This window comes from Prenolepis imparis, unplaced genomic scaffold (genome assembly GCF_030444845.1).
Source record: "Prenolepis imparis isolate NDT839.2.m4 unplaced genomic scaffold, iyPreImpa1.0 SCAF_13, whole genome shotgun sequence".
NCBI classification, from domain to species: Eukaryota; Metazoa; Arthropoda; class Insecta; order Hymenoptera; family Formicidae; genus Prenolepis; species Prenolepis imparis.
The window spans coordinates 3201272-3228066 of record NW_028141171.1 but is presented as its reverse complement, the minus strand read 5'-3'; the positions used below and the strand labels follow the sequence as shown (position 1 = coordinate 3228066).

Here is a 26795-nt window from a genome sequence, read left to right as displayed (position 1 = left end):
TACTGTAAAAAATATTATCTTTACTTATTTACATTTCATATTTAATGTCTACATTTTTTTACTCGAAAGTGCCGGCAGTTATTATTATTAAAAAAATAATTTAATAAATATCTGCATCAACTATATATATACATATATATATGAAACTTGATCGTTGGATTCGAATTTTTAAGTATGTATTGAACTTGATCCCTAACAATCATTGAATCAGCAGGTGATATATATATATATATATATATATATATATATATATGTATATATATTGTTAGGGATCAAGTTCAATACATACTTAAAAATCCGAATCAAATCCAATGATCAAGTATTATTTTCTAGGATTTGAATAATATTCATAAGAAATAATATTTCATATATTATACTTGCAAAGTAATTGAATCTAGAATAATTATATTTATAACTTTAGGTTGAGTACCTGTTCGAAATTGATAGTACTTATAAGTATTGTCTAGCGTAAAAAATCGAATCTTTTGCAAGTAGTATTTGAATTCTAAGATAAAAAATATCTCTATGTACACAAATCCACATATTCATTCACCTACCCTTACTTTCTCCTAAGTACTCATAAGAAATTTGAATATACTTGATCCAGATTCGAATATACTTACTTATGTTAGAAGTATTATTCTTGTTTTTTTCGAGGTACTTAGAGAGGGTTCGAATTTATCGTTCAGGTTCTATTTGAGAGTACTGTTTTTTAAAATAATTATGGAGTGTTCGAAACCATGCAAATTAAATCTCTCGGGTGTCCACAAGGACACTATAGGAAATGGGATCAAGTTCAATATGTAATTAAAAATCCGAACATACTTGATCCAGGTTCGAATGTACTTGAAAGTACTTGTTCTTGTTTTTCGACATATTTATATAGAGAATTCAAACCTATCATGTCCAGGTTCGAGTCTCTATTTAAGGGTCCTGGCTCCTTTCCGACCATGTCGAAATCGTGACGTCAGAGGCGAGAAAACACACGCTAAAATTTCTTAGATGCCATTTCAAAATAAAAAAATATTTCGATGAAACAGCACTTCGGATGGCTTTAGCACACTCTTAAAAAACCCCGAAAACTATCCTTTCCCCTTTATAATCAATCAACAGCTGTAAAATGTAATATTATGAAGCCCAGTCCGTCTGGTCTTTGCACATGCGCAGTCATTCCGCATGTCAAAGTCTGATATCTCGATCATTTTACAGATGTTGATTGATTATAAAGGGAAAAGGATAATTTTCGGGGGTTTTTAAGAGTGTGCTAAAGCCATCATAATTTATTAGACACCCGGTTTATTCGCGCATTCTGTGTGTGCGACAAATACGTGAGAAACGAAAATTCTTATATAATTGAAAAAATTGTATTCTCACTTTAAGAATTTCCCACTTATTTTTGGAATATGTAATTTTAAAATAGGCGCCAAAAGTGCCAAAAGGATTCTCTAAAGATTAGATATTTCTAATTCATAAAAATGTAGAAAAAAATGGAATTTATTTTTACATTAATAAAAAGATACATTATTTTACTGTACACAGTCAAAAAAGAAATAAAGAAAAATATAATACATATAGACCGAGCATGGAGACCTGAACGATTAAATTAGGTTGGGTTACACGTTATTTACTCGTGAACACTTTTCTTAAGGCTCCTGGCTCCTTTCCGACCATGTCGAAATCGTGACGTCAGAGGCGAGAAAACACACTCTAAAATTTCTTAGATGCCATTTCAAAATAAAAAAATATTTCGATGAAACAGTACTTCAGATGGCTTTAGCACACTCTTAAAAAACCCCGAAAACTATCCCTTCCCCCTTTATAATCAATCAACAGCTGTAAAATGTAATATTATGAAGCCCAGTCCGTCTGGTCTTTGCACATGCGCAGTCATTCCGCATGTCAAAGTCTGATATCTCGATCATTTTACAGATGTTGATTGATTATAAAGGGAAAAGGATAGTTTTCGGGGGTTTTAAAAACTTTAACTTTAAGAGTGTGCTAAAGCCATCCGAAGTGCTGTTTAATCGAAATATCTTTTCATTAAAAAATGGCATCTAAGAATTTTCAGCGTGTGCTTTCTCGCCTCTGACGTCACAATCCAATATGGCCGCGGTGAGCACCCAGGAGCCTTAAAAGTACTATTTTTTTTCCAAGTATCATAGAGAGTTCGAAACCGCGCAAACAAATTCGAACCTACTCATAAGATGCTTAATCCCATTGCTAATGATTGCTCAGTATCGATGATATTATCATAAAAAAGGTGCTTTTAGACACACATACACATAAAAAACCGTCTTAAGACGAGCGATCGCAACAGCAGAAAGGAACAATCTTCTCGGAAACATGTCCATTACGCCTTGTTAGAGAATAGTGGTCATTTCTCCCTGAGATATCCTGTAGGCGGTGCGACTGGTAAATAGGTTGCATTTAGAGGCACTCAACGCCCAGCGTGTGGCCCGTCCGAAACACGCGAGAAAAGCCGCGTGGAGCGTGGATTGACATTATCGGCGGTCTCTCTTTCTCTCTTCGGTGTTCTTTCCGAGTCAGGAAAATCTCTCGAAGAGGGTGCCTCCTCCGGTGCGCCCCGTAATAGCGCAGGCACTATGGATTCTTTTATTGATGAATAAAAAAAACATAACGTCAAGTTGATGTGCTTTCGCGATTGAAACGTAATCGTAGGTGTATATGTATACTTAAATGTGATGTAAAATGATATCATTAAAAAGTATCTCATATTTTTTTTACTTTTATGCTTTTCAGTTTTTTAAAAATAATTTTTTAAAGGTTTTAGGTAACTCTAGCAGAGAGAAGTAGCTATAGAATTAAAAATTCCATATAATAGAAAAACTTTATTTTTTGTTTAGTTTTAATTAATTAATGTTTTATTTATTAACACTTTATTAATTATATACGTATAATAGAGCTGAGCTGTTCTTAGACAACGTAAATAATTTTTAAATAACGAGTAATAATTTTAAAAAATAGGATTTTATTTAAAGGAATGTTATTTTGGAATATCAGTATTCTTATTCACATAATCATTACATAATATTTAATATTTAATCACTTTAGCTGCAATAATTCTTGAAAAAAAATCGATTAATCTATTCGCTTTGTATTTTCAATCGATTTTTCAATCAATACTCGATAAATTAAATTTGTTGAAAGAGAGAGAGGCTGTAAGTTAAATCAATTTCTGATTGCGTTCCTGTTTTGCTTTGCAAAAAAAGCCTTTCCAGGAAAATCTGTATATAGTTCCCACGATAGGTCTTTATGTCTCAAAAAAATATCGCGAAATATGATAGCGGATCGCGGATTCGCACTGGCGCGCGAATGGCCGGGTACGAAAGCTACACAAATGCATCAGTTGGTATTGATTGCAGCAACGCCGGGGGCAGACGCTCTCTCACACCGACATCACCTGGAACACGCATGTCGTGCGTCGCGCGCGCGCGCAGAATGCATCGATGAGGAGAGCAGGAGAAGAGAGAGAGAGAGAGTGAGAGAGAGAGAGAGGTGGGGGGGGGGGGATATATAGAAGACGATAGGGACAGGGATATATAGGGTGTGCAGTAGGGCCGATGTTCCGCGCGGAGGTCACGGAACGTCAGTGATTGACGATGCACGCATGTCATTCGCACACACACGCATGTCGTACGAATGGACGGATGGATGGACGGACGTTATTCTCGCTCCCGTTCTCTCATAGAGAGTGCGCGGGATCAAGGACGAGCACGTCCGCAGGAGTAGACACTGAGGGAAAAGCCCAACAGAGGCTCAGGCAGTCACATACGTCGAGCGTTACTGACCTACTTTAAGCTTTCGATCCTCTTTAACGTCCTTCGCGCGCTCCTCGCCCTTCCTCTTGCGTGGGCTCCTTGCATAGTTGCATTCCTTGTGTTTCTGGTTTAAAAATAATTATTCGAGATACCACAATATATATATATATATATATATATAATCTTTCATTTTTAGTATAATATTTAGTATAATATATCATATTCGATATATGTATATGTCCGTATACCTATATATACATATAATTTTGTGACATATCGAATATGATGCTAAACATTAACATAAAAAGTATTTTAATAATTTGATATAATCTTCCTTTCTTTTTAAATAAATAAATATATATATAAATAAATATACATATATATATATATATATAATATTTATATTAATATGATTGTATATATAATTAATTGTAAAAATTTAGTTTATTTAAAAGTACCTAAATTTTTATAATTAATTTATATATATATATGTATATAGTATATAATCTTTTTCCTTTACTATAATAAAGGACTACCCCGTACTTAAAAGATTACCCTATTTTTTTCGAGCAGCTGCAATTTTACTAGAGAGATGTAGCTAGAATTAAAAATTCCATGTAATAGAAAAACTTAATTTATAAGATCAGAATTTTATTTTGATAAATTTTGCAAAAATATAATTTCATCATATCGTGATCAATTGTTTGTGAACACGAATTAATTTAATGGGATAATCTACTCAAAATCTCTCGTACATACATTTATAAAATTTCCGAAATACATAATAATGATTGCTTTTGCGATTATTGTTGTTCAAATAAATTGTTTTTTCGGCAAGTATAACTAGCTAATTTAATTTGACGGAATATTTGCTATGGGTTTGCAATTTTTGTTCATCTATAGTTAATATTCACTTGTATGCGTGCTATCATTTTCTCCATGCGATTCTATTAAGTCTAATGGAGATATACAGTCTATATATATAACGGAGAGATGTTCGTGTATACGTATCTCCTACTACGCACACACAGCTGAACATTACAGTTGTAACAGGTCCGATCCTATTGACTGCATTGTAATACGCTCGACATTAGACTAAATTGGCATATCGATAAATCTCAATAAGTACCGTTTGTACTTACTTAGATTGATTGATTGAATACTTATAATGTTATATATAATAATACCATAATAGGATTTAATTTACATAAAGAGTATTTTAAAAATTTGATACAATCTCTCTTTTTCTCTCTTTCTTATTGTTAGATATATATATCGGAAAAAGATTAGTTGCAAAAATTTAGATAATTTTAAATAATATAATTTAAGAGAAATATAAAAAAATAGTTTAAATTATTTTCAAATTATCTAAATTTTTGCAACTAATTTATTTTTCAATATAAATGCCGATGAGATATGCATTATTCTTTACTTTCTATTTTTCCTATTGAGTCGTTTCCTCTTTAATGAGATAAACGAATTTGTTTAATTATTGTAGAATGATAAAAACATGGATATAAATACTTAATTTTTTAAATTTCGTTCGGTTTTAATATACTCAACAATAGCAAACGTAACAAGCTACTATAATTAACAACCTGCTGTTGACATTTACATCGTTGCAAAATGCAAATGAGTTTTGTAACACGCTGCACGTAGAGAAGGATACGTAAAGATTGGTATTGTTTGCTTATCTCGCATTGAATCACGCTTAATCTGCACCAGACGGGTCGCCGCTTGATTATTAATTCAGTGCTAACGAGGTGGATAATCATAATACACATCAGTGAATTGTTTCGATGCGATAATAATAATTAGGTAGAGTCGAATTAAAGATTTGTGCTACACATATTCAATAAACCAGTTTGCTCAACTTTTGTATAGCAATAATTTTATTTATAATTTATGCTAAAATTATTTTTTTAAATTATAAAATTTAAAAATTATAAATTATATATATCTAATTCACATTTGGATTTTATCGAACAATAAATGAATTTCTACAATACATTATTTTTATAGACAAAGTTAAAAGTTTAACTATATTTATGTAAAAAATATCGTTGGAAAAAAAAAGAATATTGCACATCTCAATTTTCCATCAATTTTTTTTATGTAAAACTTCTCAATTTAAAGCGCAATATTTTTAAGCTATTTATATTGTACTATTGAATTGATTATCCATATTATTCACGTTTTTCGCAATCAAGTAAACACGATACAATAATCGGGATTATATGAAGCATCGCGGTAACTTATGGATATTAATTCGTTTCGTTGTATATCTCAACGGCAAGTAGCGATAAAGTCGTTATAATTACTGTTACTGGGAACTTTGTCTCTCTGAATATTCAGAAGGTATAAAATGCGTTGCTCCGACTCACGCTGAGAGAGTTCTTTAATTAGCCTTCTGAAATAAATCGGACCGTTTAAATGGTCTCGCTACCTTTAGCGCTAAAAACAGACGAACAGAAGTGAATTTATAGGGATCAAGTTGAATATGTACTTAAAAATTTGAGTCGAAGCGAATAATCAAATTTCATTTTCTAGGATTTGAATAATACTCGTAGAAATAATATTTCATATATTGTACTCGCGAATCTAGAACAGTTATATTCGAATTTTAGAGTATTGAGTACCTGCATAAGGCTCGAAATAATACATATAAGTACTTTTTATCATAAAGAATCGAATCTTTTACGAGTAGTCTCGCAAAGATTCGATTCTTAATATTTGAACTTTAAAAAAAGATAAAAATATTTATTTATGATACTTGCTACACATTCCTCATATATCTATTCTTCACATACCAGGTGTCCCATTTTAAAGGACCCACTCAAATATCTCATTGTCAGAAACACTGCGTTAAATCGAAAAATGTTTCCTACAAAAGTTGTAGGGTTTCGAGGGGGACATAACATAGTAATATTCATTTGACCTTGGGCGGCGTCTCCAAGGTTAGTGAAGGTTAACCTTAAGTGAAGGTGAGAACGAATTTTGAAGAAAATAAAAAAATGCTTCAGATGAAAGTTGTTCAAATTAATTAGTAGAAAAAGATGTTATAATAAAAAATATGGGTTTCCATTTAAAAAATTTATTCTCACCTTCACTTGATCTTGGAGACGCCGCCCAAGGTCATATGAATATTACTATGTTATGTCCCCCTCGAAACCCTACAACTTTTGTAGGAAACATTTTTCGATTTAACGCAGTGTTTCTGAGATATTTGAGTGAGTCCTTTAAAATGGGACACCCGGTATATCTATTCATCTATCCCCATTTTCTGCTAACAATAAGTACTCATAAAAAAATTGAACACACTTGATCCAGATTCGAAAATACTCGGAAGTACTGCTCTTATTTTTTAAGGTATTTATAGAGAGTTCGAACCATGCAAATAAATTCGGACCTACTTGTATAAGATAGTTAATCCCATCGCTAGTAATCATCCGTGATCCGTTAAAATCGAAATTGTATTTATAGAGAGTTTTTAACCTATCTCATCTAGCTTCGAGTTGGAAAGTACTTGAAAGTATACTGTCTATTTTCGAAATAATCATAGAGAGTTCGAAATCATACAAAGAATCCCGCATTAATTCAATATGAAATTGAATTTCGGTAAAATCAGCTGATTTTTTCATATCTTGTAGCTTATGACTTGCTGAACAAAAATATAATAGTTATATAAATATAACTCAAAAGTTAAATAATGGACAATTACTGAGCGCTACATCAAAATAACTCGCAAAGTCCAATTTTTTTCGTGTTTGGCTGGCTATAAATCAATAACTGTCTATTTAGCTTTGAGCCTATTACATTTTTGTTCAGCAAGTTATAAGCTATAATATATAAGAAAATTAAGCTGATTTTACCGAAATCCAATTTCATAGGATGATAGTTTTCAGGATTAGTGCACAATAAAAATAATAATATCTATTACAATAAAATATAAAATATGTTTGACTAAGTTTACTACGCAGTTTAGTAAAATTAATCAAACCTGTTTTATATTTTATTGCGACAGATATTATTTTTATTGTGATAAATATTAATCAGAAAAATTCTCACAAAATTCTTTTCATACCATCCCACGATTACTATAATTTTCAGGGCAAATTCTAACAATAACAGAAAAATCTCTCACAATCAGTGTAAGATACTTAATCCTATCGTTAGAATTTGTATTTCATTCGCTTTTGATTCGTACTCTAATTTTCTCCTTTAAACTCGATTTTGATTCGTACTCTAATTTTCTCCTTTAAACTCGATGAATATCCTATTTCAAAACGACTTCATATATTTAAGAGGCCAACTTTTCGAGCCATTATTAAGATGTTATATTAAACTCAAGTTTATTCAATTTATTATACAAAACATAATAAAATATAAATGGAAGGTATAAACGTTTCAACTGCACGCAGTCTTCTTCAGTATTATAAAAATTCTTACAAACAACTTAATCCTAAACATTGGCAGTAATAAAATTACTATGAAACGAGCAATTTAGTGAAAATTTATGCGTATTATAATGTGTCATATTCGAATTGTCGTACGTGTATTCGTTGTGATATGATCAATCTCAGAGATGATAAATGAATCCCGTAAAATTTCGTCGTTGATATGCGAGAAATTGTTACTAGTAGACAGCACTGTGAGTGATGAATAAAGATTAATTAAAATGTCAATTGTTATAAAAAAACCAATACGGAATTGGCACGCTTGCTTACGTATCGCTCTTCTTGACATATCCTTAGACAGACCGGTATGGTAAGACCGCTTATTTCCAACTGTAATTTTGTCTCAATTTGTGTATGTTTTTATGTGTTCGGTTAAGTATGCCTGAAATAATATTTGACCTATTTGTCTGTATATTTATTTTATGTTTGCAACAATTCGAATATGACACATTATAATACGCATAAATTTTCACTAAATTGCTCGTTTCATAGTAATTTTATTACTGTCAATGTTTAGGATTAAGTTGTTTGTAATACTGAAGAAGACTGCGTGCAGTTGAAACGTTTATACCTTCCATTTATATTTTATTATGTTTTGTACAATAAATTGAATAAACTTGAGTTTAATATAACACCCTAATAATGGCTCGAAAAGTTGGCCTCTTAAATATATGAAGTCGTTTTGAACATTACACGAGCGTAGAAGACTTTCTCATTTGATTTTTTAATATCCTATTTGTTTATTCGCGCCAGTGATCCATTTATTTGACCCAATAATATATATCCACACGGATTTGGCGAAAAAAAGGGGATAAGCGGAGAAGGCGCATTCGACGCTTTCCGGCGAATGAAAACGTAGTGTCATCTGTTGCTCTCCGCGCGTTGGACCGCCAACAAGTGGTATCAGCCGAAATTTAAGAGGTCGAGAAAACTCGAGTCGACTACCCCTGGCGTTGTACCATTACTGCCCCCCTTCTCTCCACCCCAAGCTTCCACACCCGCGCGAGCGCCGCACCATTGGTTCCTCCTTCTCACCCTCTCTCGTTCCGCGTTGCAGCCACGTCGTGTAGGGAAGGATCTTTGAACGCGCTTCCGGGATTTAATTGTGTTCTGGAAAGAGCTTCGCCGAGATCCTCTCAGAGTGGACATCCGATCTGGTAATAGCTCGCGAGAAAGAAAAAAAACGTAATTAGTTGAGTGGCTGCAGTTCCGATAGATAGCCACATCTAGGATTATGTAATCATTAAATGTCAACGGTATCATTCTAAAAATAACATTTATGTATATATATGTATATAATATTTATATGAATTCTAGACATGTGCAAATCGGTTTCATATTGATTAATAATCGGGGAGGTGATCATTTCTTTATATAATACAATAATAAATAGATGTAAATTGATTATGCAATATACAGTTGATGATGAAGCAGTATACTAATATTATGGAAATAAATTATATGGAGAAGGATAAATGATGAATGGGACCAAATGAATTATGTTTCACCTTTTTATAAATTAATGATGCTTAATAAGCATAATAGTTACAGCATTATAATAAACAGAAATTTCGATATATAGTATGTAGCATTAAAAAGTAGTATCAAAACACAAATGCCTTTTTTTCACTTAAAAATTATATTATAATTGTGCGATATACTGAATTTCTTAAATTAAATCATATATACAATTATGTGTGCTTATTTCCGAAAAATTTCAGAATAATGTTAGAACTTATTAAAAACGTTGTTCTAACTGTTTATAACAAAATGTTTTTTTATTGTTCTAAAAACTTAACACATTGACCATTAATGGATTATTCTTCTAAGCTTTACTTATTTTATAGTTTGAAGACACATTTGACACAAATCTTATTACCATTAAAAATCTCTCGTTATCACTTTTAACAAAGTGCAACGTTGTTGAAGAAGCTGTTTGCGAGGGATGAAGTTGCGAAAAAAAGGAGAACTATATCATCTGGATCTTACTCGATCTGGTAGCTTTCGAATCCTATGACTAGTCTCGCAAGATATATCGCGCGAAACACTGACACTCTTGCGCGATGCATATAAAAGTTGTGCGAAATTCAACGACGTTAATCATAACGTCACGACCACCCGCCACGACAAACTATCGAGGCGCATACGCACGCAGGTTTGCACCCTTGACAAATCCTCTTGTCCACAGAGTATTCCTGCGGTTTATCTGCATGCAAACGCGTACACACATACACACAAACACACACACACAAACACATACACACATTTGCATATACAGGATGATTCTAAATAGGTGCGAAAAATTTTAGGAGATAAATTCTTTGTCGAAAATTAAGGGAAGATCTTCTATATAAACTGAGGTGTGTCTCACTGTCACATGTACATTTTTTCTGGAATTACTTCGCATTACTTCGCATTGATTTACAAGCATAAAACAATAATAACCCAGACAAAATTAAAACGTCTTAAAAAATAAAAATGATGTGTTATGACGTTTTTTAAATATATATTTTATTAAAAATATCATAATTTATCATTAATATTTGATATTTAATTTGTTTCAGATCTAATCTAATTTTATTTGTGTTTTGTGTGTGTTCAAGTTTATATAAAAGAAATTTTTATTAAAAATGGTTTTTTAAGTTGATTTTTAAAAATTTCTGACTTTTTTAATCACGAAGTTTAAAACAAGACTTTTTTTTAAATTTATAATTGGGAACACGTAACTTTTTGTTATATCTTTATTATAATATACTATTTTAATTTAGGTGTTTCAATTAAATATTTGCAATATTAATTTTTAAAAAAATTAAAAATTTATTTAATAATACATTGGTACTGTATGATTTACACAATAATATCTCATAAATTTATTTTTCTTAACATTTCTTTTTTAATCATTCTAATTACATTTTTTTTACTAATAAATTAAACAGTACTAATATTTAAATATTGTATTTTATTTAAAAAAAAAGAATTAACATAATTACACGCATTCTGTCGCATTACTTAGAATTATACGGCGCATTACATGGAATTACTTATTAGAATTCTCGGTAATTTGCAATACATGTACACATTTTTGATGAGTGAGACATCTCTCGATATAAACATATGTTCTTATATCCTTCCCTCCAAAGTTACACTCCTCCAAAGGGGGAGGTAAAAATTAGATTTTTATTTTTTTTCACAAATTTCGGACAAGTTAAAAAAATGAAACTTGTAGACATTTTGATTTGCTTGCTTTTTTTATTCTAAAATTTTCAACTTCTCGTAACTCGAAATCTATGCCATTTAGCACCGTGTTGTGCATGATAATGTATTTTATTTTTTTTTTTCTTTAAAACTATATTGATTTTCGAAAAAAGTAAAAGAAATAAAAAAGTTTCTAAAAAAATCAAAGCTGTCTAACGCATATTTTTCGATGATTACATTCCGACCCGTTAAAAAGTTTTAATCAAAAATTGAATAGGGATTGCTAGTTTTATTCCATTATAACTATATGAAAGGATTAATAAAGTATTAATAAATATCATTTTTACTAATGGAAAATGTCTGTCAAATTTCATTTTTTTAACTTGTCCAAAATTTGAGATAAAAAAATAAAAACCTAATTTTTATCTCCCCCTTTGGAGGAATGTAACACCTTAGGGAGGGATATAGGAGTATATTTTTATATGAAAGTATCAGCCAAAATTTAAGAGGTCGAGAAAACCCCCTTTAATTTTTGACAAAGCATTATCTAAAATTTATCGCACTTATTTAGAATCATCCTGTATAGGCATATACGCGCACAAATGCATTCGCGAACTGAAGTATAGCTGCGTCGTTAACGCAAACAGCGCCGATCGATAAACTTCTTTCGCTTTAATCTTTAGTTCAATTTTTCACGTCGTGACGAATTTTTTTAAAAATCCTATTTCGATTATGTTGCGTAATAATTCTTAATTATTTTCGCGATAAATAACACTCTTTAATTCTTATCTTCATACGTCGTATTTAAATTTTTACATCAATAAGCTTTGTCGAAAGATTATTTTCTTGAGCTCAGAATTTAGAAGTTTTATTTTTCTATCAATTTGTGTTTTCCGCACATTTAATATAACAATGACATTCGGCGGAAGATTGAATCACTTTTTGGTATAATCGTGTTTTTGTTATATTTATATAATTTTTGTTACGTTATACATATTCCACGGTCGAAAATTTTATAATGATAACACCATTATAAACATTTGCATCGCTCGGTTATGAATGACAATGGGTTTATATCGCCATAGCGGAATAGAAAGGTGATGTTAGCCTGCGTGGAATATTCTGCCATGAAGATGTAGGTCGGTTTATCTGTGCGTGGAATATTCCGCTTATTGATGTGGAAATTTTCTATACTACTATCTAAAATAAGAACATTAATAATACAACAATGCGTTTGAAAATATTAATTTAAAATTGATTTCATGCGTTTTATCTTCCTGCGATTGCGCTAATTTCTGGAAGAATATTTTAATATATTTTTATAAAGTATATTGTAATCTACAACCTAATCGTTACATTAATGTAACGTTATTTCTTATATAAGTTTTAAATGTCAACAATGCTCTGTAACAGTCAGTGTATATTGCTCCAGACTTTTATATAAGAATATTTGATGTTGACGTGATGGTGAGGTTTGTGTGCGTATGATGTACATAAAAGTTAATGGATACTTAGATGTGTAATAAAATTTGAACAGATTTATAAATTATAAACAATTATTACGGAAAGAAACCGTACAACTGTCATTGCTAAATTCAATTATCTTTCAAGTACTTATATTCAGTTATTCAGTTTGCATATGAAATATTAAATATCTCATGCTACCATGTCTGTTGGAAATCTAATTTCTTGTGGAAACATTTAAAGTTGTAATGAAAAATCTTTATTTCTTTTCGAAAACATACACAGAGAATTTTCTCTTAGAATTTACCCTGAAAATCATGCTGGTAAACGTGGGACAATATGGTATGGAAAGAATTTTAAAAATATGTTTGATTAATTTTACCATACTTTTAGTAAATTTTACTATAATTATTTAGTAAAATTAATCAAACATATTTTATATTTTATTGTGATAAATATTATTATTTTTTATTGTGATAAATATTAATCAGAGAAATTCTCATAAAATTCTTTCCATACCATATTGTCCCACGATTACCATGATTTTCAGGATAAATTCTAAGAGAAAATTCTCTCTATGTAGAAGCATATATAAAGATTGCACTCTGACTACTTTTTACTTTTTATTGCCGCGAAATAGCAGAACTATTTGTCCCATCTATTGTAACAAAGGTAGAATCCAGCTCTAATAGACAGAACGTCCATAAATGGTGGATCGAAGCGACAACCAATAGTCCTCTTCTTGCGGTTGATAGCAAGCCGCAAAATAATCATAGACGTAATGCTCGAGGAAAGAGGGAAAACGGTGGAAGGTGTGGATAGCACTTGTTCTCCGAGAGCGGTCTGAGTGGTCGAGCGAAAGGAATGGGAGATCGGAATGATCTAACGCGTAGGGGCGGTGGTGGTATAGTGGTGGACGACGAAGAAGATGGTCGTGCGAGAGAGCTGTCGGAGGGAGAAGAATCTTCGGACGGGGTTGTAGGAAAGGATGAAGAGACGAGAGCGCGCGATTCTCCCTTCCTACGGCGGGAGGGAGAGATGTCGGGGATCGAGAGGGATGAACGCCAAGAGAGGGAAAGGGAACGGCGGCGCGAAGGGAGGCAGAATGAACGAATTACTCGCGCGGCGCAGGCGCCATTTTGCAAACACGGACGGCCATCTTGTAATGGGTACGTGGCGCGTGGAGAGACGGTGGAGGGGGAAGGGGGAGGAAGATAATATAACCATTCCTGGTATCGAACAGCGCTTCAGTACTTACCGAGACAGAGACAGAGACCTATCCGACGTCATCAGGAGCTGCTCCTGTCGAGCCGGCGAGCGAGATCGCGATTTTTCCAACATCTTTCTTTCTTTCACATCACGCATATTCTCTCGATTTCTCTCAATCTCTCACCACACACAGACTTGACGTGGACAGTTTCATATTTCGCTCGTCGACAATCCGTTTTTTATTTTTTTTTTTTTCTTCTCTGGTGTTTTCGAAGTGACGTCCTCAGCGATCGCTTTCGGAAATCTCGGAAGTTGGACATCACGAGCGAGTCGTACAATTTCAACGTTAATTTAGAGAGTCGATAGAACACTTTGAAGGCATCGCCGCGCATGACGAACGCACTTGAATGGGTCACGGCTTTCGGAAGTGCGTGTAACGTGCATTATTTATTATTGCATCAAGGATGCTGCGCGTATCTGCCGCAAATTGGGTCACGTTACTCGGGATGTACATACACAGTTGATATTACGATATCGCGCAATTATATAATTAATTATAATCGGGATAAATCGGCACAATGTTGCTTTGATACCCGTCTCTTTCTCGTTCGTCGACAAAATGATAATTAATTTCAGTAACGGACGCATTATATACGCGGAAATTAAATCTCTTCCGAGTAGTTAATTTATTTACAAACGCGCGTGTGTAGAAATTATACACATACCTGTTGCACCCTGCATTTTTAATAAGTCGGGATTCTCGCAAACGGGTGAAAATAATGTACATGTGTTGAATATAACACGCGCGCGTACGTTTCCGTTCTAACTTTTGTGTTTATATATACACATGTAAGTATAAACGTTGAAATCTTTGTCGGAATAAAATATAGCATAGTGCAAAATGCATCGCCGGTGATAGTGCGCGGCTGTAATATCGATTTTTCAAACGCGACAACGGCGACATCACGACGACCGGGATTTTCGATGAACACACTCATACACACATATACACACATATACACACACAGACACAAACAACTCTCTTTCTTCACGAGTTAAAATTCACGAGTTGCAATTTGTCATTTAGTTATCGTTCGAGATTCGTGTAAATTCGAAAGTAATCCAGGAGAATGGATTCCCCGGCGAACCTGTGCTAATTAGGAATCTATCTCGTAAGTTATATCTCTCGTGTCGCTACCTGTTGCGCGTTACTTTCCCGCAGGAATACCATATCGATTTAATAGACACTTTTTTCTCTATATGGCGCACGAATGCGTCATTTACAAAGAGCTTTTCAATCCCATTTGTAATTTCCACAGAAATTTTCGTGTTTTTCTCTTATTTAATAAACAAGTGTATTTCTAAAGAGCATATATGTATTATGATAAATTTATATTAAATTATTGAAATATATATTAAATTATTGTTATCCAATTTATTTGTATTTATTGAAATTAAAATTAGATGAGTAATCACTATGTAATTTAGATATATTGTGTAATATACATTATACATTATATATATTCTATTTTTATACATTTTCGTCTATTTGATTCAATTTATTTATTTAATATATTTTTTTTACTTGGAACAATAAAAATATTCGTGGAGAACAATATTCTACCCGACTCTATTGAATATAAATTTGAATTTAAAGGCTTGAAGATTAATAAAAGCTTAAATTATTTTATCTAATAATTGTGCATTAGTAAAGTTTAGCTCTGATAATTATATAAGTTTTTAAACATAAATATACACAATAATAATAATCACCTGATTTAAATTGTTTCCAGAAATTAATAAACATGTAAAAAAAAATCGATAAAAGTATATACATATAAATATATATAAACATATGTATCATTCTTAAATTAATATCGCGTTTTCACAAAATATGGTCAAGAAATAGTTTTATGCATAATACAAAAAAAAACGTATTATTAAACATATATATTATTACAAATTGCCAAAAAAATTGATGAACCTAACCTAACCTACAGAGAAATACGAAAGTAAGAAAAAAAATATTGAATATAGCTATTTAATATATTTTGTGCAATTTAATTTATCTCGCGTATTATTTATTTCCCAAAAAAATACGATATTTCCCAAAAGTTGACATTATATAGCAGAACTCAATTATATCGTAGAATAGCATAACGTAGAGAATGCGTATCTCGTCCTCGTGCGTCATTAATACGTAGTCTGTACAGGCTGCTGCGGCGACGATGCAAGTGCGGCATGTCGGCAAAATTAATTCTACATTGTAGACGGATACTAAGTGCCTACCTGTTGCACTTGTGCGTGATAGAACGATCGCGTTTTGAGCACATCAGAAACGCGGACGATGCGAAAAGACACTCGGCGAACGAGACATTTTTTTTTTCACGCGCCTATCCTGTAAAATTGAGGGTTAAATCTTACAATTAACCTAGATTAGGTCGCTGCTTTTGCAGTTTGATTGCCAACTTCCAGGATTCCCTAGCTCATCCGCGGATACATCGCGACAAATGTGAAAATTTCGCAGTCTTTTATTTTTTTCTAACGCTTTTAGAGATTGCACACACTGTAAAAAAATTTAGTAAATTTACACAAATAATAGGTGTAAAAATTACATGATTAGTTGTAAATATAAGAAATCATGTAATTTTACAGAAATTATGTAATTCCACAAAATTATGTAGATTTGTCTTTTATTATGTAAATATATCTTCTTTTATATGGAAACTTACGAAATAATATGATATTTTAAAGATTTTATGTAATTATCTCTAAATTTTTGTAATATTACTCAATACAACAGTAATATTCTATATATCGTGTTTAATAATATGTTTAATAATAATATGTTTAATAATATGTTTAATAATAATATGTTTAATAATATGTTTAATAATACAATTATAAAAAATATTTTTACATTATCGTTTTATAATTTTACATACATATTGTAAATTTATTTTTGCAATCAGCTTAATTACAAATGAAGAAATTAATTTTACTTGTATATACTGCAAATTTACAAACGCGTGGAAATTTACAACTATTATAGTGGGTCTTAAAATTACCCACTATAATAGTTGTAATTTTACACAAAATTTTTTTACAGTGCAGTTTGAACAAAATCTTGTTGCTTATATCCAAGATAAATCGTTTTTCTTCACATTTGCTGAAGTCAATATTTGAGAAAAGAAAAAAATGTCGCGCGATTCTATTCAGCGATAGATTTTGATATTTGTTCTGGAAACACACATTTCTTTTTCTACAGCACACATTTCTGAACATATGCTTACATACGTAGGATATATTTATAGTGAGAATTGAATTTTCTTCTTCTTTGATTCTCAGGCCACGTTCGTTCTTTTGTTTGATTACACTCTGTACTTTAGCTTTATAGGGAAGAATGTGTCTATTTATTCACTCTCTCGGTAAATATACGTCAGCAAGTAGCTCTCAAATACGCGTCAGGAAACGTCGGTGAGAGAAACTTCGAGATGACTTACTCTCCGTCTGACTTACGCGATGGAGACGCATACTAGCGCACCTGTTGCACGTTAATTCAAGATAAGGGAAGAGAGAGAGAGAGAGAGAGAGAAAAAAGAAAGAAAGATCGCACGGCGCGCGCATTGTGCATCTCGGTCGAACATTTAAACAATTTCCTTCGACTTGCGTCTTTGCGCTACCTGTTGAATATCGCATTGACCAATTTTTAAGCAAACGTCATCGACAACTGCGCCTTCCAAATCTCAATCTTTACAGTTTAGTTTGCTTATAAAACCCGACAGTAAGCTTGTAAACTGTTGCTATTGACGTTAACAAGTTCAAATAATAGTGATGCTATTATATTCGATTATTTTTTTGCGAAGATTATATATTATTGGTGAGGATAAACTGTTGCAGTATACAATTTAATCTCTCTTTGTGTATGAATTTATCACATGTGATAAATATATTATTGCATCAATCACTTTACACAAATATTAAATGAAAATTAATATATTTAAATTAATATAATTATTGCTTCCTCATGGAGGAAGCTGTTTTCGTGAAAAAAATTTTTTTTTCAGATTTCTATGCCAATGTGTTTCGAATGTTCCAAAACATCGAAAAATAACATTTAAAAAAAATGTCCGTATGTGTGTGTGTATGTATGTATGTGCCCACCCATGTTTTTTTAAATTTAAATATCTCAAAAATTATTTGACTTACAGTGCTCCAATTTGGCATACAAGTAAAGTAGAACAACACTTTTATTTACTGTCATTTTTATAAAAATTTATACAGTGTTTCATTTTTTATAAAATTTTGAATTTTTTTAGAAATGTCTGTAGTTGCTCTAACTTCCCTAAATTTTAAGATATCGGGATAAATTTTTTTATGTAAATAGACTATTATTAAAGGATTGTTGGTATTGAATTTGACGAGAATCGGTGAAAGCGTTTATTTTTTATAAAATTATGAATTTTTTGAGAAATGTCTGTGGTTGCTCTAACTTTCGTAAATTTTAAGATATCGAGATAAATTTTTTTACATGAATAGACTATTATTAAAGGATGGTTGGTACTGAATTTGACGAGAATCGGTAAAAGGATTCGATTTTTATAAAATTTTAGATTTTATGAAAAATGTCTGTGGTTGCTCTAATTTCCGTAAATTTTAAGATATTTGGATAAATTTTTTTACATAAATAGACTATCATCTAAAGATGTTTGGTATTGAGTTTGGCGATAATCGGTGAAAGGATTCATTTTTTATAAAATTTTGAATTTTTAAGAAATGTGCATTTTAATTTTTCGCAAATTTTGATATCAAACTAATTTTTTTTTACATGAATAAAGTACCAATAGGATATTTGGTATTGAATTTAACATGGATTGGTGAAAGGGTTTATTTTTTATAAAGTTTTTATAAAATTTTTTTTTTAATTTATGTGGTTATTTTATCTTCTGTGAATTTTGAGATATCAGACAAATATTTTTACATAAACTTTTTTTACATAAATAGAGTATCATTAAAGGATGTTTGCTATTTAATTTGACAAGGATCAGTGAAAGTTTTTTTTTTTTTATAAAATTATCAATTTTAAAAAATGTTTGTACATGCTTTAACTTTCGTAAATTTTGAAATATTGAACTTATCGAACTTTTGAAAATATCATTAAAGAATGATTGATATTTAATTTGGGGAGAATTTTTTAAATGGATTATTTTTTATAAAATTTTTCATTATTTTAATATTTAAATAATTTTTTGAAAGTTCTGAATAAAATATCATTAAAGCATGATTGATATTTTTGTTGAGAATTGGTCAATTTCTTTTGATTGTAAATTGACAAATTATACAACATTCAGAACACAGTAGCATAGAAATCTTTAAAAAAATTTTTTTAAGAAAATATTTTTTAATTATACAATAGGGTTTGCTAGTATTGAAAAAAATTGTGCAAATGGAAATTTGCACATTGCTTCGTCACCATTTTATTTCGATAATTAAGATGGTTTTTCAATTATGGCTATCTCATAGAGGAAGCTTAACTTGCACATTGCCATAATTGAAAAACCATCTTAATGAGCAAAATAAAATGGTGAAGAAGCAATGTGCAAGTTAAGCTTCCTCTATGAGGAAGCCATAATTGAAAAACCATCTTAATTAGCGAAATAAAATGGTGAGGACGCAATGTGAAAATTTCCATTTGCACAATTTTTTTTATTATATTCAAAATAAACTATGCACTCGACTATGCATCATGTGCGTGTTTGTATAAATTATGCATTTTATAATTTTTATATTTGAATGATTTAAAAACGCTTCAAAAGTTTTGTTAAAAAACTATAGACATTTGGAATGCAGTTTTTTTTGTTGGTAAGATTAGGCTTTAAATAACTTTGTTGACGTACAATTATTCACACAACGAACAAAAAATCTGGGACAACGAGACACGACAAACTGGCGTTTTCGGATTTATCGATTAAAATCGGTGTGAAAAGTAAATTGTACGGATCATAAAATAATCAACGAAATAACATAGCCGGTTCATTATAAGCAGCCTCGAATATTCCGCTTCCGCCTGGAAAGACCACGACAGTTTTGGTGAGTGCAAAAAGAAAAATTGCATGTACATATTAGATTTAAATTTTTATATACACAGAAATAAGTTCGGAGTGGAGAATTTTATGAAAAAGACTTTTCTCATCCGTTTACAAAATTTTTTAAAAAGGGGCGAGGGAGAGGAAAGATGCTTATTTCATTTCTTTATGAAAGATGTCATGTAGAAAATTTATAGAATTTTTTGCGAATAAATGTAATAAATTATTTTATCGCACTGGGTAGGAAGTAGGCAGGATTTATGAAGTTAAATGTGCTCGAAATTTAAAAGAGCTAAAAATGATCAAAGCGGAACGAGCGCGAGACCGTAATGTGCCATCCGAAAGTAACCAAAATGGAACGTGACCTCATACGTGATTTTTACGAATCACATTACAGGTGACCTCTTTTGCATAATGTATGTCATACGTTACTGCTGAAAACTCTCAGTGCTACGGTGATCTCACCTAAAGCTGAAAGCTTTAAACGTGGGAAGAATGAAAATCCCGAAATACGGAAGAATAAGGGTATACAAGTGCAAGATATTCTTCTCGCACGTATTGTAGAGAATCCTTACGTATCTTACCCGCAATAAAAGAAAGAAAAACATCTTTTTTCAATCGCGTATGATATAAAAATTCCGCAACGCGATACGATGCATAGTGTATGTACATTGTACATTTAATCATTTTAAAAATATATTATTTTATAAATGTTTTTCTCTTTCAAAATTCAATTAAAGAGTAGGTTTCAAATTTCGCCTGATTCCTCGTCAGCCGAAATTGCCAATTTTCTTTGCATACGATTAAAGCTTATTACGAGTAGATTAATATGTGTTTTAATAAAGTTGTTATGCAAAGTTATCAATTAATAAATAAATTAAAATTCGTAAATTATGTGTATAATGATGTTGATAGTATTGGATAAAACTCAAGGTCGCCACACCTCTAAAAATTGCGTGGCGCCATCTATTGAAATTGATTCTTTGGGACCATTTTGATCCAAAACCGTAAGAAACGCTCAAGTTTGTGATTTGCATATTCGAAATTAACTCGTAATAAAAGCCTTAATTTTGTATGTAAAAAATTTAGCAATTTTGATTAAGGAGAAATCAGGCAAAAAAAGGCTTGTGGAAGTTTGGCCTAGAGACTTGTTTTGATAAAATAATGAACAGTTAATTGTATGCTAAATTTGAAATAGCTTAGATCAATGAAAGGCAAATTTCACATCCCCACTGTATACTTTTCCAGTTAATTTTCGAAAGGGGGGCTTAAGGCATGGATACCACTAACCGAACGGCGATAAAGCTTTAATTGCAAGAGAATCATGATTGCCAGGAGCATTTCGTATACATCGTATACCAAAGGAACGATTACCAACCACGCCTTACGCCCGGCTTGGTCGTTTGACGAAGCTTCGCTAAGGAAATTCATTATACAATTAGATAATTAAGTTAATTGACGAAGAGTAATGGAAGACGGGTGTCCTACCAGTCGTAAACTTTATGCTGAAACCGCATCACATCTTACAGAAAGTTATTACTTCGTCCGTGAACCTGGTTCTTTGTTCAGTTCGCATTCTTCGAATCAATTTGATTTCTTTAACGATTGAGCAGAAAAGAGTCTTCACAAGAAACTTCATAATTAATTTAGTATATTAATTAGAATTATTAATAGAGTAAATTTATATGTATATCGTATTTAACACATAATTAAATATTTCCCATAAAAGAAAAAAGTAAATATATAGGGTTATAACGAGTGTAACAAACTTTGACAGATTGTTTGGGAGATCATTCTAATTGTAAGTAAAATATGTCGATCAACATAGATCATTACTTTTGTAGTTACAGAAAATTTCGCTAATATATTAGTAATGAAATCACATGTTTGATAGGAAATAATTTAAAAAATATAAATTTGAGTCTGAATTTTTAAGTACAAGAAACATTTAAGTACAACAAACTGTTGTTATGCATTAACTTTATAGAAACATTCGTAATTCTATGTCCAGCTAATACGAAAAGATCACTCAAACTATACTTCGTCTTCGGGATCCCATTAACGAACATTGTATACACTCAAATTAGAAAATGCATCAAAATTACGAATTAAATCGCGATCAGGTTCAGCGGTCACGTTTTTCCTCCCTGATGAGTTCAAATGTTGCAGCTTTCGCTGCACAATCTCGCGCGATTTAAATTCAGATCGCGCGCGATTAGATTAGACATTTATCCTGAATTAGACGATTGGAAATTGATTCGTCTACTTGACGGTATTTTTAATCGCCGTCGATCGGTCCGGGAAGGCTTATATACGCGTAAACGGAACTATTTGCCGATTGTTGTGCCTTAATAATGGGCAATGCAATATACATATAGTGGGTGCAAGCGCGGCACATATAACAGGATCGCAGATAACAATAGCGCCAGGTTAATTCCGCTCGGCGGCGACACGAATTCGTTTTTTTTTCTTTCTTTTTTTTCATCCATTCCAACCGAATTGCAATCGGCTCGATTATGGGCGCATTCAGACGCCAGCGCGATGTTTCGCCGTGAGAATTATCTCGTCTCTCTTTCTCTTTTTCTCTCTCTCTCTCTCTCTCTCTCTCTTTTTCTCTCTTTCTATCGTTTCCTTTCTCTGTCGCACGTCCATTTTCATTTGCGTCCGCACACGGAAACCGTTCGATTAAATTCGATGTCCATGATGCATCAATCGGAACGAGAGTAAATCGTATACGGCGCTAATTTATTAGACACCCGGTTTATTCGCGCATTCTGTGTGTGCGACAAATACGTGAGAAACGAAAATTCTTATATAATTGAAAAAATTGTATTCTCACTTTAAGAATTTCCCACTTATTTTTGGAATATGTAATTTTAAAATAGGCGCCAAAAGTGCCAAAAGGATTCTCTAAAGATTAGATATTTCTAATTCATAAAAATGTAGAAAAAAATGGAATTTATTTTTACATTAATAAAAAGATACATTATTTTACTGTACACAGTCAAAAAAGAAATAAAGAAAAATATAATACATATAGACCGAGCATGGAGACCTGAACGATTAAATTAGGTTGGGTTACACGTTATTTACTCGTGAACACTTTTCTTAAGGCTCCTGGCTCCTTTCCGACCATGTCGAAATCGTGACGTCAGAGGCGAGAAAACACACTCTAAAATTTCTTAGATGCCATTTCAAAATAAAAAAATATTTCGATGAAACAGCACTTCAGATGGCTTTAGCACACTCTTAAAAAACCCCGAAAACTATCCCTTCCCCCTTTATAATCAATCAACAGCTGTAAAATGTAATATTATGAAGCCCAGTCCGTCTGGTCTTTGCACATGCGCAGTCATTCCGCATGTCAAAGTCTGATATCTCGATCATTTTACAGATGTTGATTGATTATAAAGGGAAAAGGATAGTTTTCGGGGGTTTTAAAAACTTTAACTTTAAGAGTGTGCTAAAGCCATCCGAAGTGCTGTTTAATCGAAATATCTTTTCATTAAAAAATGGCATCTAAGAATTTTCAGCGTGTGCTTTCTCGCCTCTGACGTCACAATCCAATATGGCCGCGGTGAGCACCCAGGAGCCTTAAGTCGCTCAAATCTTCTTTTTTCAGCCACTTATTAACTTTATCTATTTTCCTAATAAACTAAAATCATTCAGTGACAAACACTGCATTGCACTGTAAATTGCAACACTAAATATGATTATTTGTTATTAACATAGAATATATTCTTAGTTTTAGAAGATGTTCCATATAGAAACACTTAAGAATATTTATAAAGAAGGATTTTATAGCATATAGTATATATCCTCTTGCTTCGAGAATACAATTGTTTTAATTCCAAAAAATGCATGTTTTAATAATAATAATTTAACATTTTAATAATTCTGGATTTCCACTCAATTCTCATGAGTAAAATGCTTCCTTCTACAAATATAATTCTATATCTTGTTATCGTTGTAGAAATGTAGTTTTACCCGTATTTGATATAAAGGATAGTGCTCTTCATTCCCGAGCTACGATGCCAAGCTTGCGTTCTCGACGTAAATGTATGCATCACAATAACGTGGTAGCGCATATATATCGCTCGCTGGCACCCGTATGCCTGCCAAATACACCCCCGGACATATATACTGCTATTCAGAATATATGACATCATTATTCCCTCTGCGTGACTCATCTTTATTTCTCAAATTAGGGCGAACCGCATTGAGTGCATAGTTGGGGCAGCTAAAAAGCGGACCAACTGGCAAAAGGCGATGCCCGCTTTATCACGAGGAAAGTAGAACAGGGACCATTAAAAATGTGTGATTTACGATTGTATGATATATCGATTGCAAAAATGTAAAATATTTTAATATTAACATGTAATTTTTTTGGAACTTAGTTTCAATATTATGAATATTATTATATATAAATATTATTTTTATTATATTATAGTTATATTTGATTTTTTTCAATATTATGAATATTATTTTTTTTTATTGAGAAGAATAATTATGGAATTATTAATGGATGAATTATAAGCAATTAAATTTCTGACTGCAAATCGCGAATAATAAATGCGATGCCCTTATTTTCTCTCAAACGGAATATGCGACTAAAATTAAATATCAAGTTGCGAATCGATGAAAATTAAATATTGACTCCTCCGCGAAAATTATTACATCGTTATATATATTTATTCGTCAAAATACAATTATATTATATGGATCACGAGTGTGTTCAATATCAATATGAATTAACTGGCAATGCAAACAGCATTTGGGGTTTGCGATTTTAGGAAAGATTGGGATAACGAAAACTACCGAAGCCAAACTGCACACATATTAGGATTAAGTCGAATGTATTATGTACATTTTGTGAAATTAAAACACGGTTTAAATGACCGGTATGGAAGATTACACACAACGGAAGTGCCGGTGTTCTTATCCGAGTGAAAACTGATAGGGGTGTGCTTAAAAAAAAAAAAGAAATACAGAGAATGGTGTGGTAGGACACAAAAGATACAATAGGCGGTGAAAACTTTTCTGGGGGAGAAAGAAAACGGGGGAGGAAAGGGATAGTTGGGGATAAATGGAGGGATGAGGAGGGGGGAGGAATATGGTATTGAAAGACACAGGCTCGCCGAAAGAATTCAGGTCAATGGAAAAAAGCCCGAGAGGAGTATTCCAATACTCTTTTTACAGCTTTGAAGTTTCTCGGAGTTTCTAATCCCTTTTTTCTATTCGATCACTTCGGCATTTTCAACTTTTAATGTCGCGAAATGTCTTGGCGAAATATTATTGCGTTATTTTGTTTATTCATTGCGACTTGCACGAAGAATGTTACTTCATGTTTCATGGATTTTTATAACTAAATTTTTATCATAATAATATATATACATATATATATATATTTTTTTTTTTTATTATAATAAGCAATTAGTAAATTGTACTTTATATAATATACATATACATGTTCTCCGCATTGATTAAAGATTGCATTGTTCTCTGTATTGATTAAAAAAAAAACAGAGATAAATAAAAAAATATAGATTGTTATAATATTTATATATGATACAAGTGAAAGATATATTGAAGATACGTTCGTGCATAACATTTTCATGTATTCATGCGACTAGATAAACCTTAATGCATAACGGCACGTGTTTTGCATTGCTGAAGTTATCATACACGTGTAAGAAATTACACCTGAGAGCGTATACATATTTATAGAGGGGGATCGCTTCGTGGACGTGGTATACGTGCCACGTCGCTGTGCCTGTTGAATTTGCCTGCCTAACCAATTTCCAGAGCTTTTTACCTGTTGCTCCAATATAAACCATATTCAAATATCTTCGTGCGTTATCTCTTTTCGATGATAAATATTGAACGATATTTATATAAAAAATTTCCATTCGAGAAGAGTCTCTGAAAATTCTTCCAACTTTTCGCTTTTGTTTTCGACATTTTAATATAATATAATTTGGTAATTATGCATATTTAGACCGATCTCACAGATTTCAATGACCTTGATATATACATATATTATCAAGGACACGGCCTTGAGTAACTTTTAAAAGGTTTTAGCCATCACTTGTAGCTTATTTAAAAGTTATAAATAAGTTTAATGAGTAAAATATATATAATTTTTTGACACTAATGTACGTTTGAGAAGGAACATATTTAATGAAATATATGTGTTTAATACAAGTAATCATAATGATGCTGCATTTAATATACTGTATTTATTTACATTTATCGTAAGTTAGTCGCAGTTTAATCTAGTATCTAACTTTTGCTTAGCGTCAAATTAACAAAAAAAAATATTTTATATTTATTGTAAAGTGAAAAAGCGTGGGCAAGGGAGAAGGTCCTTCCTCCTGCACCACCTTTCTCAAAATTCTAATCTAACCCAAATCTATTTCTAATTTTAAATTGAAATTAGGTTTGGATTAGGTTAGAATTTTTTTGGAGGTGGAGTTAGGTTAGATTAGCGTGGCAGGAGAGGGGCGGAGTCAACAAGAGCCAAAAGGTTCCAAAAATTTTCAGAGATTTTCTTGAGTGAGAATTTTTTTGTGTGGATTAAATTTTTTTCAAAATTTAACTTTTTC

At 31.8% G+C, this 26795-nt stretch overlaps 1 protein-coding gene across 2 annotated transcripts in view; it reads left to right on the top strand.

The window, feature by feature from the left end:
- Positions 1 to 19796: 19796 nt before the first annotated feature.
- LOC145944358 (uncharacterized) overlaps positions 19797 to 26795 on the top strand; it is a 203396-nt gene continuing 196397 nt past the window's right edge. For both annotated transcript variants that reach the window (XR_014426661.1, XR_014426660.1), the window contains exon 1: positions 19797 to 20194. The gene's annotated coding sequence lies outside the window, so the exon portion shown is untranslated. The remainder of the gene's footprint in view (positions 20195 to 26795) is intronic.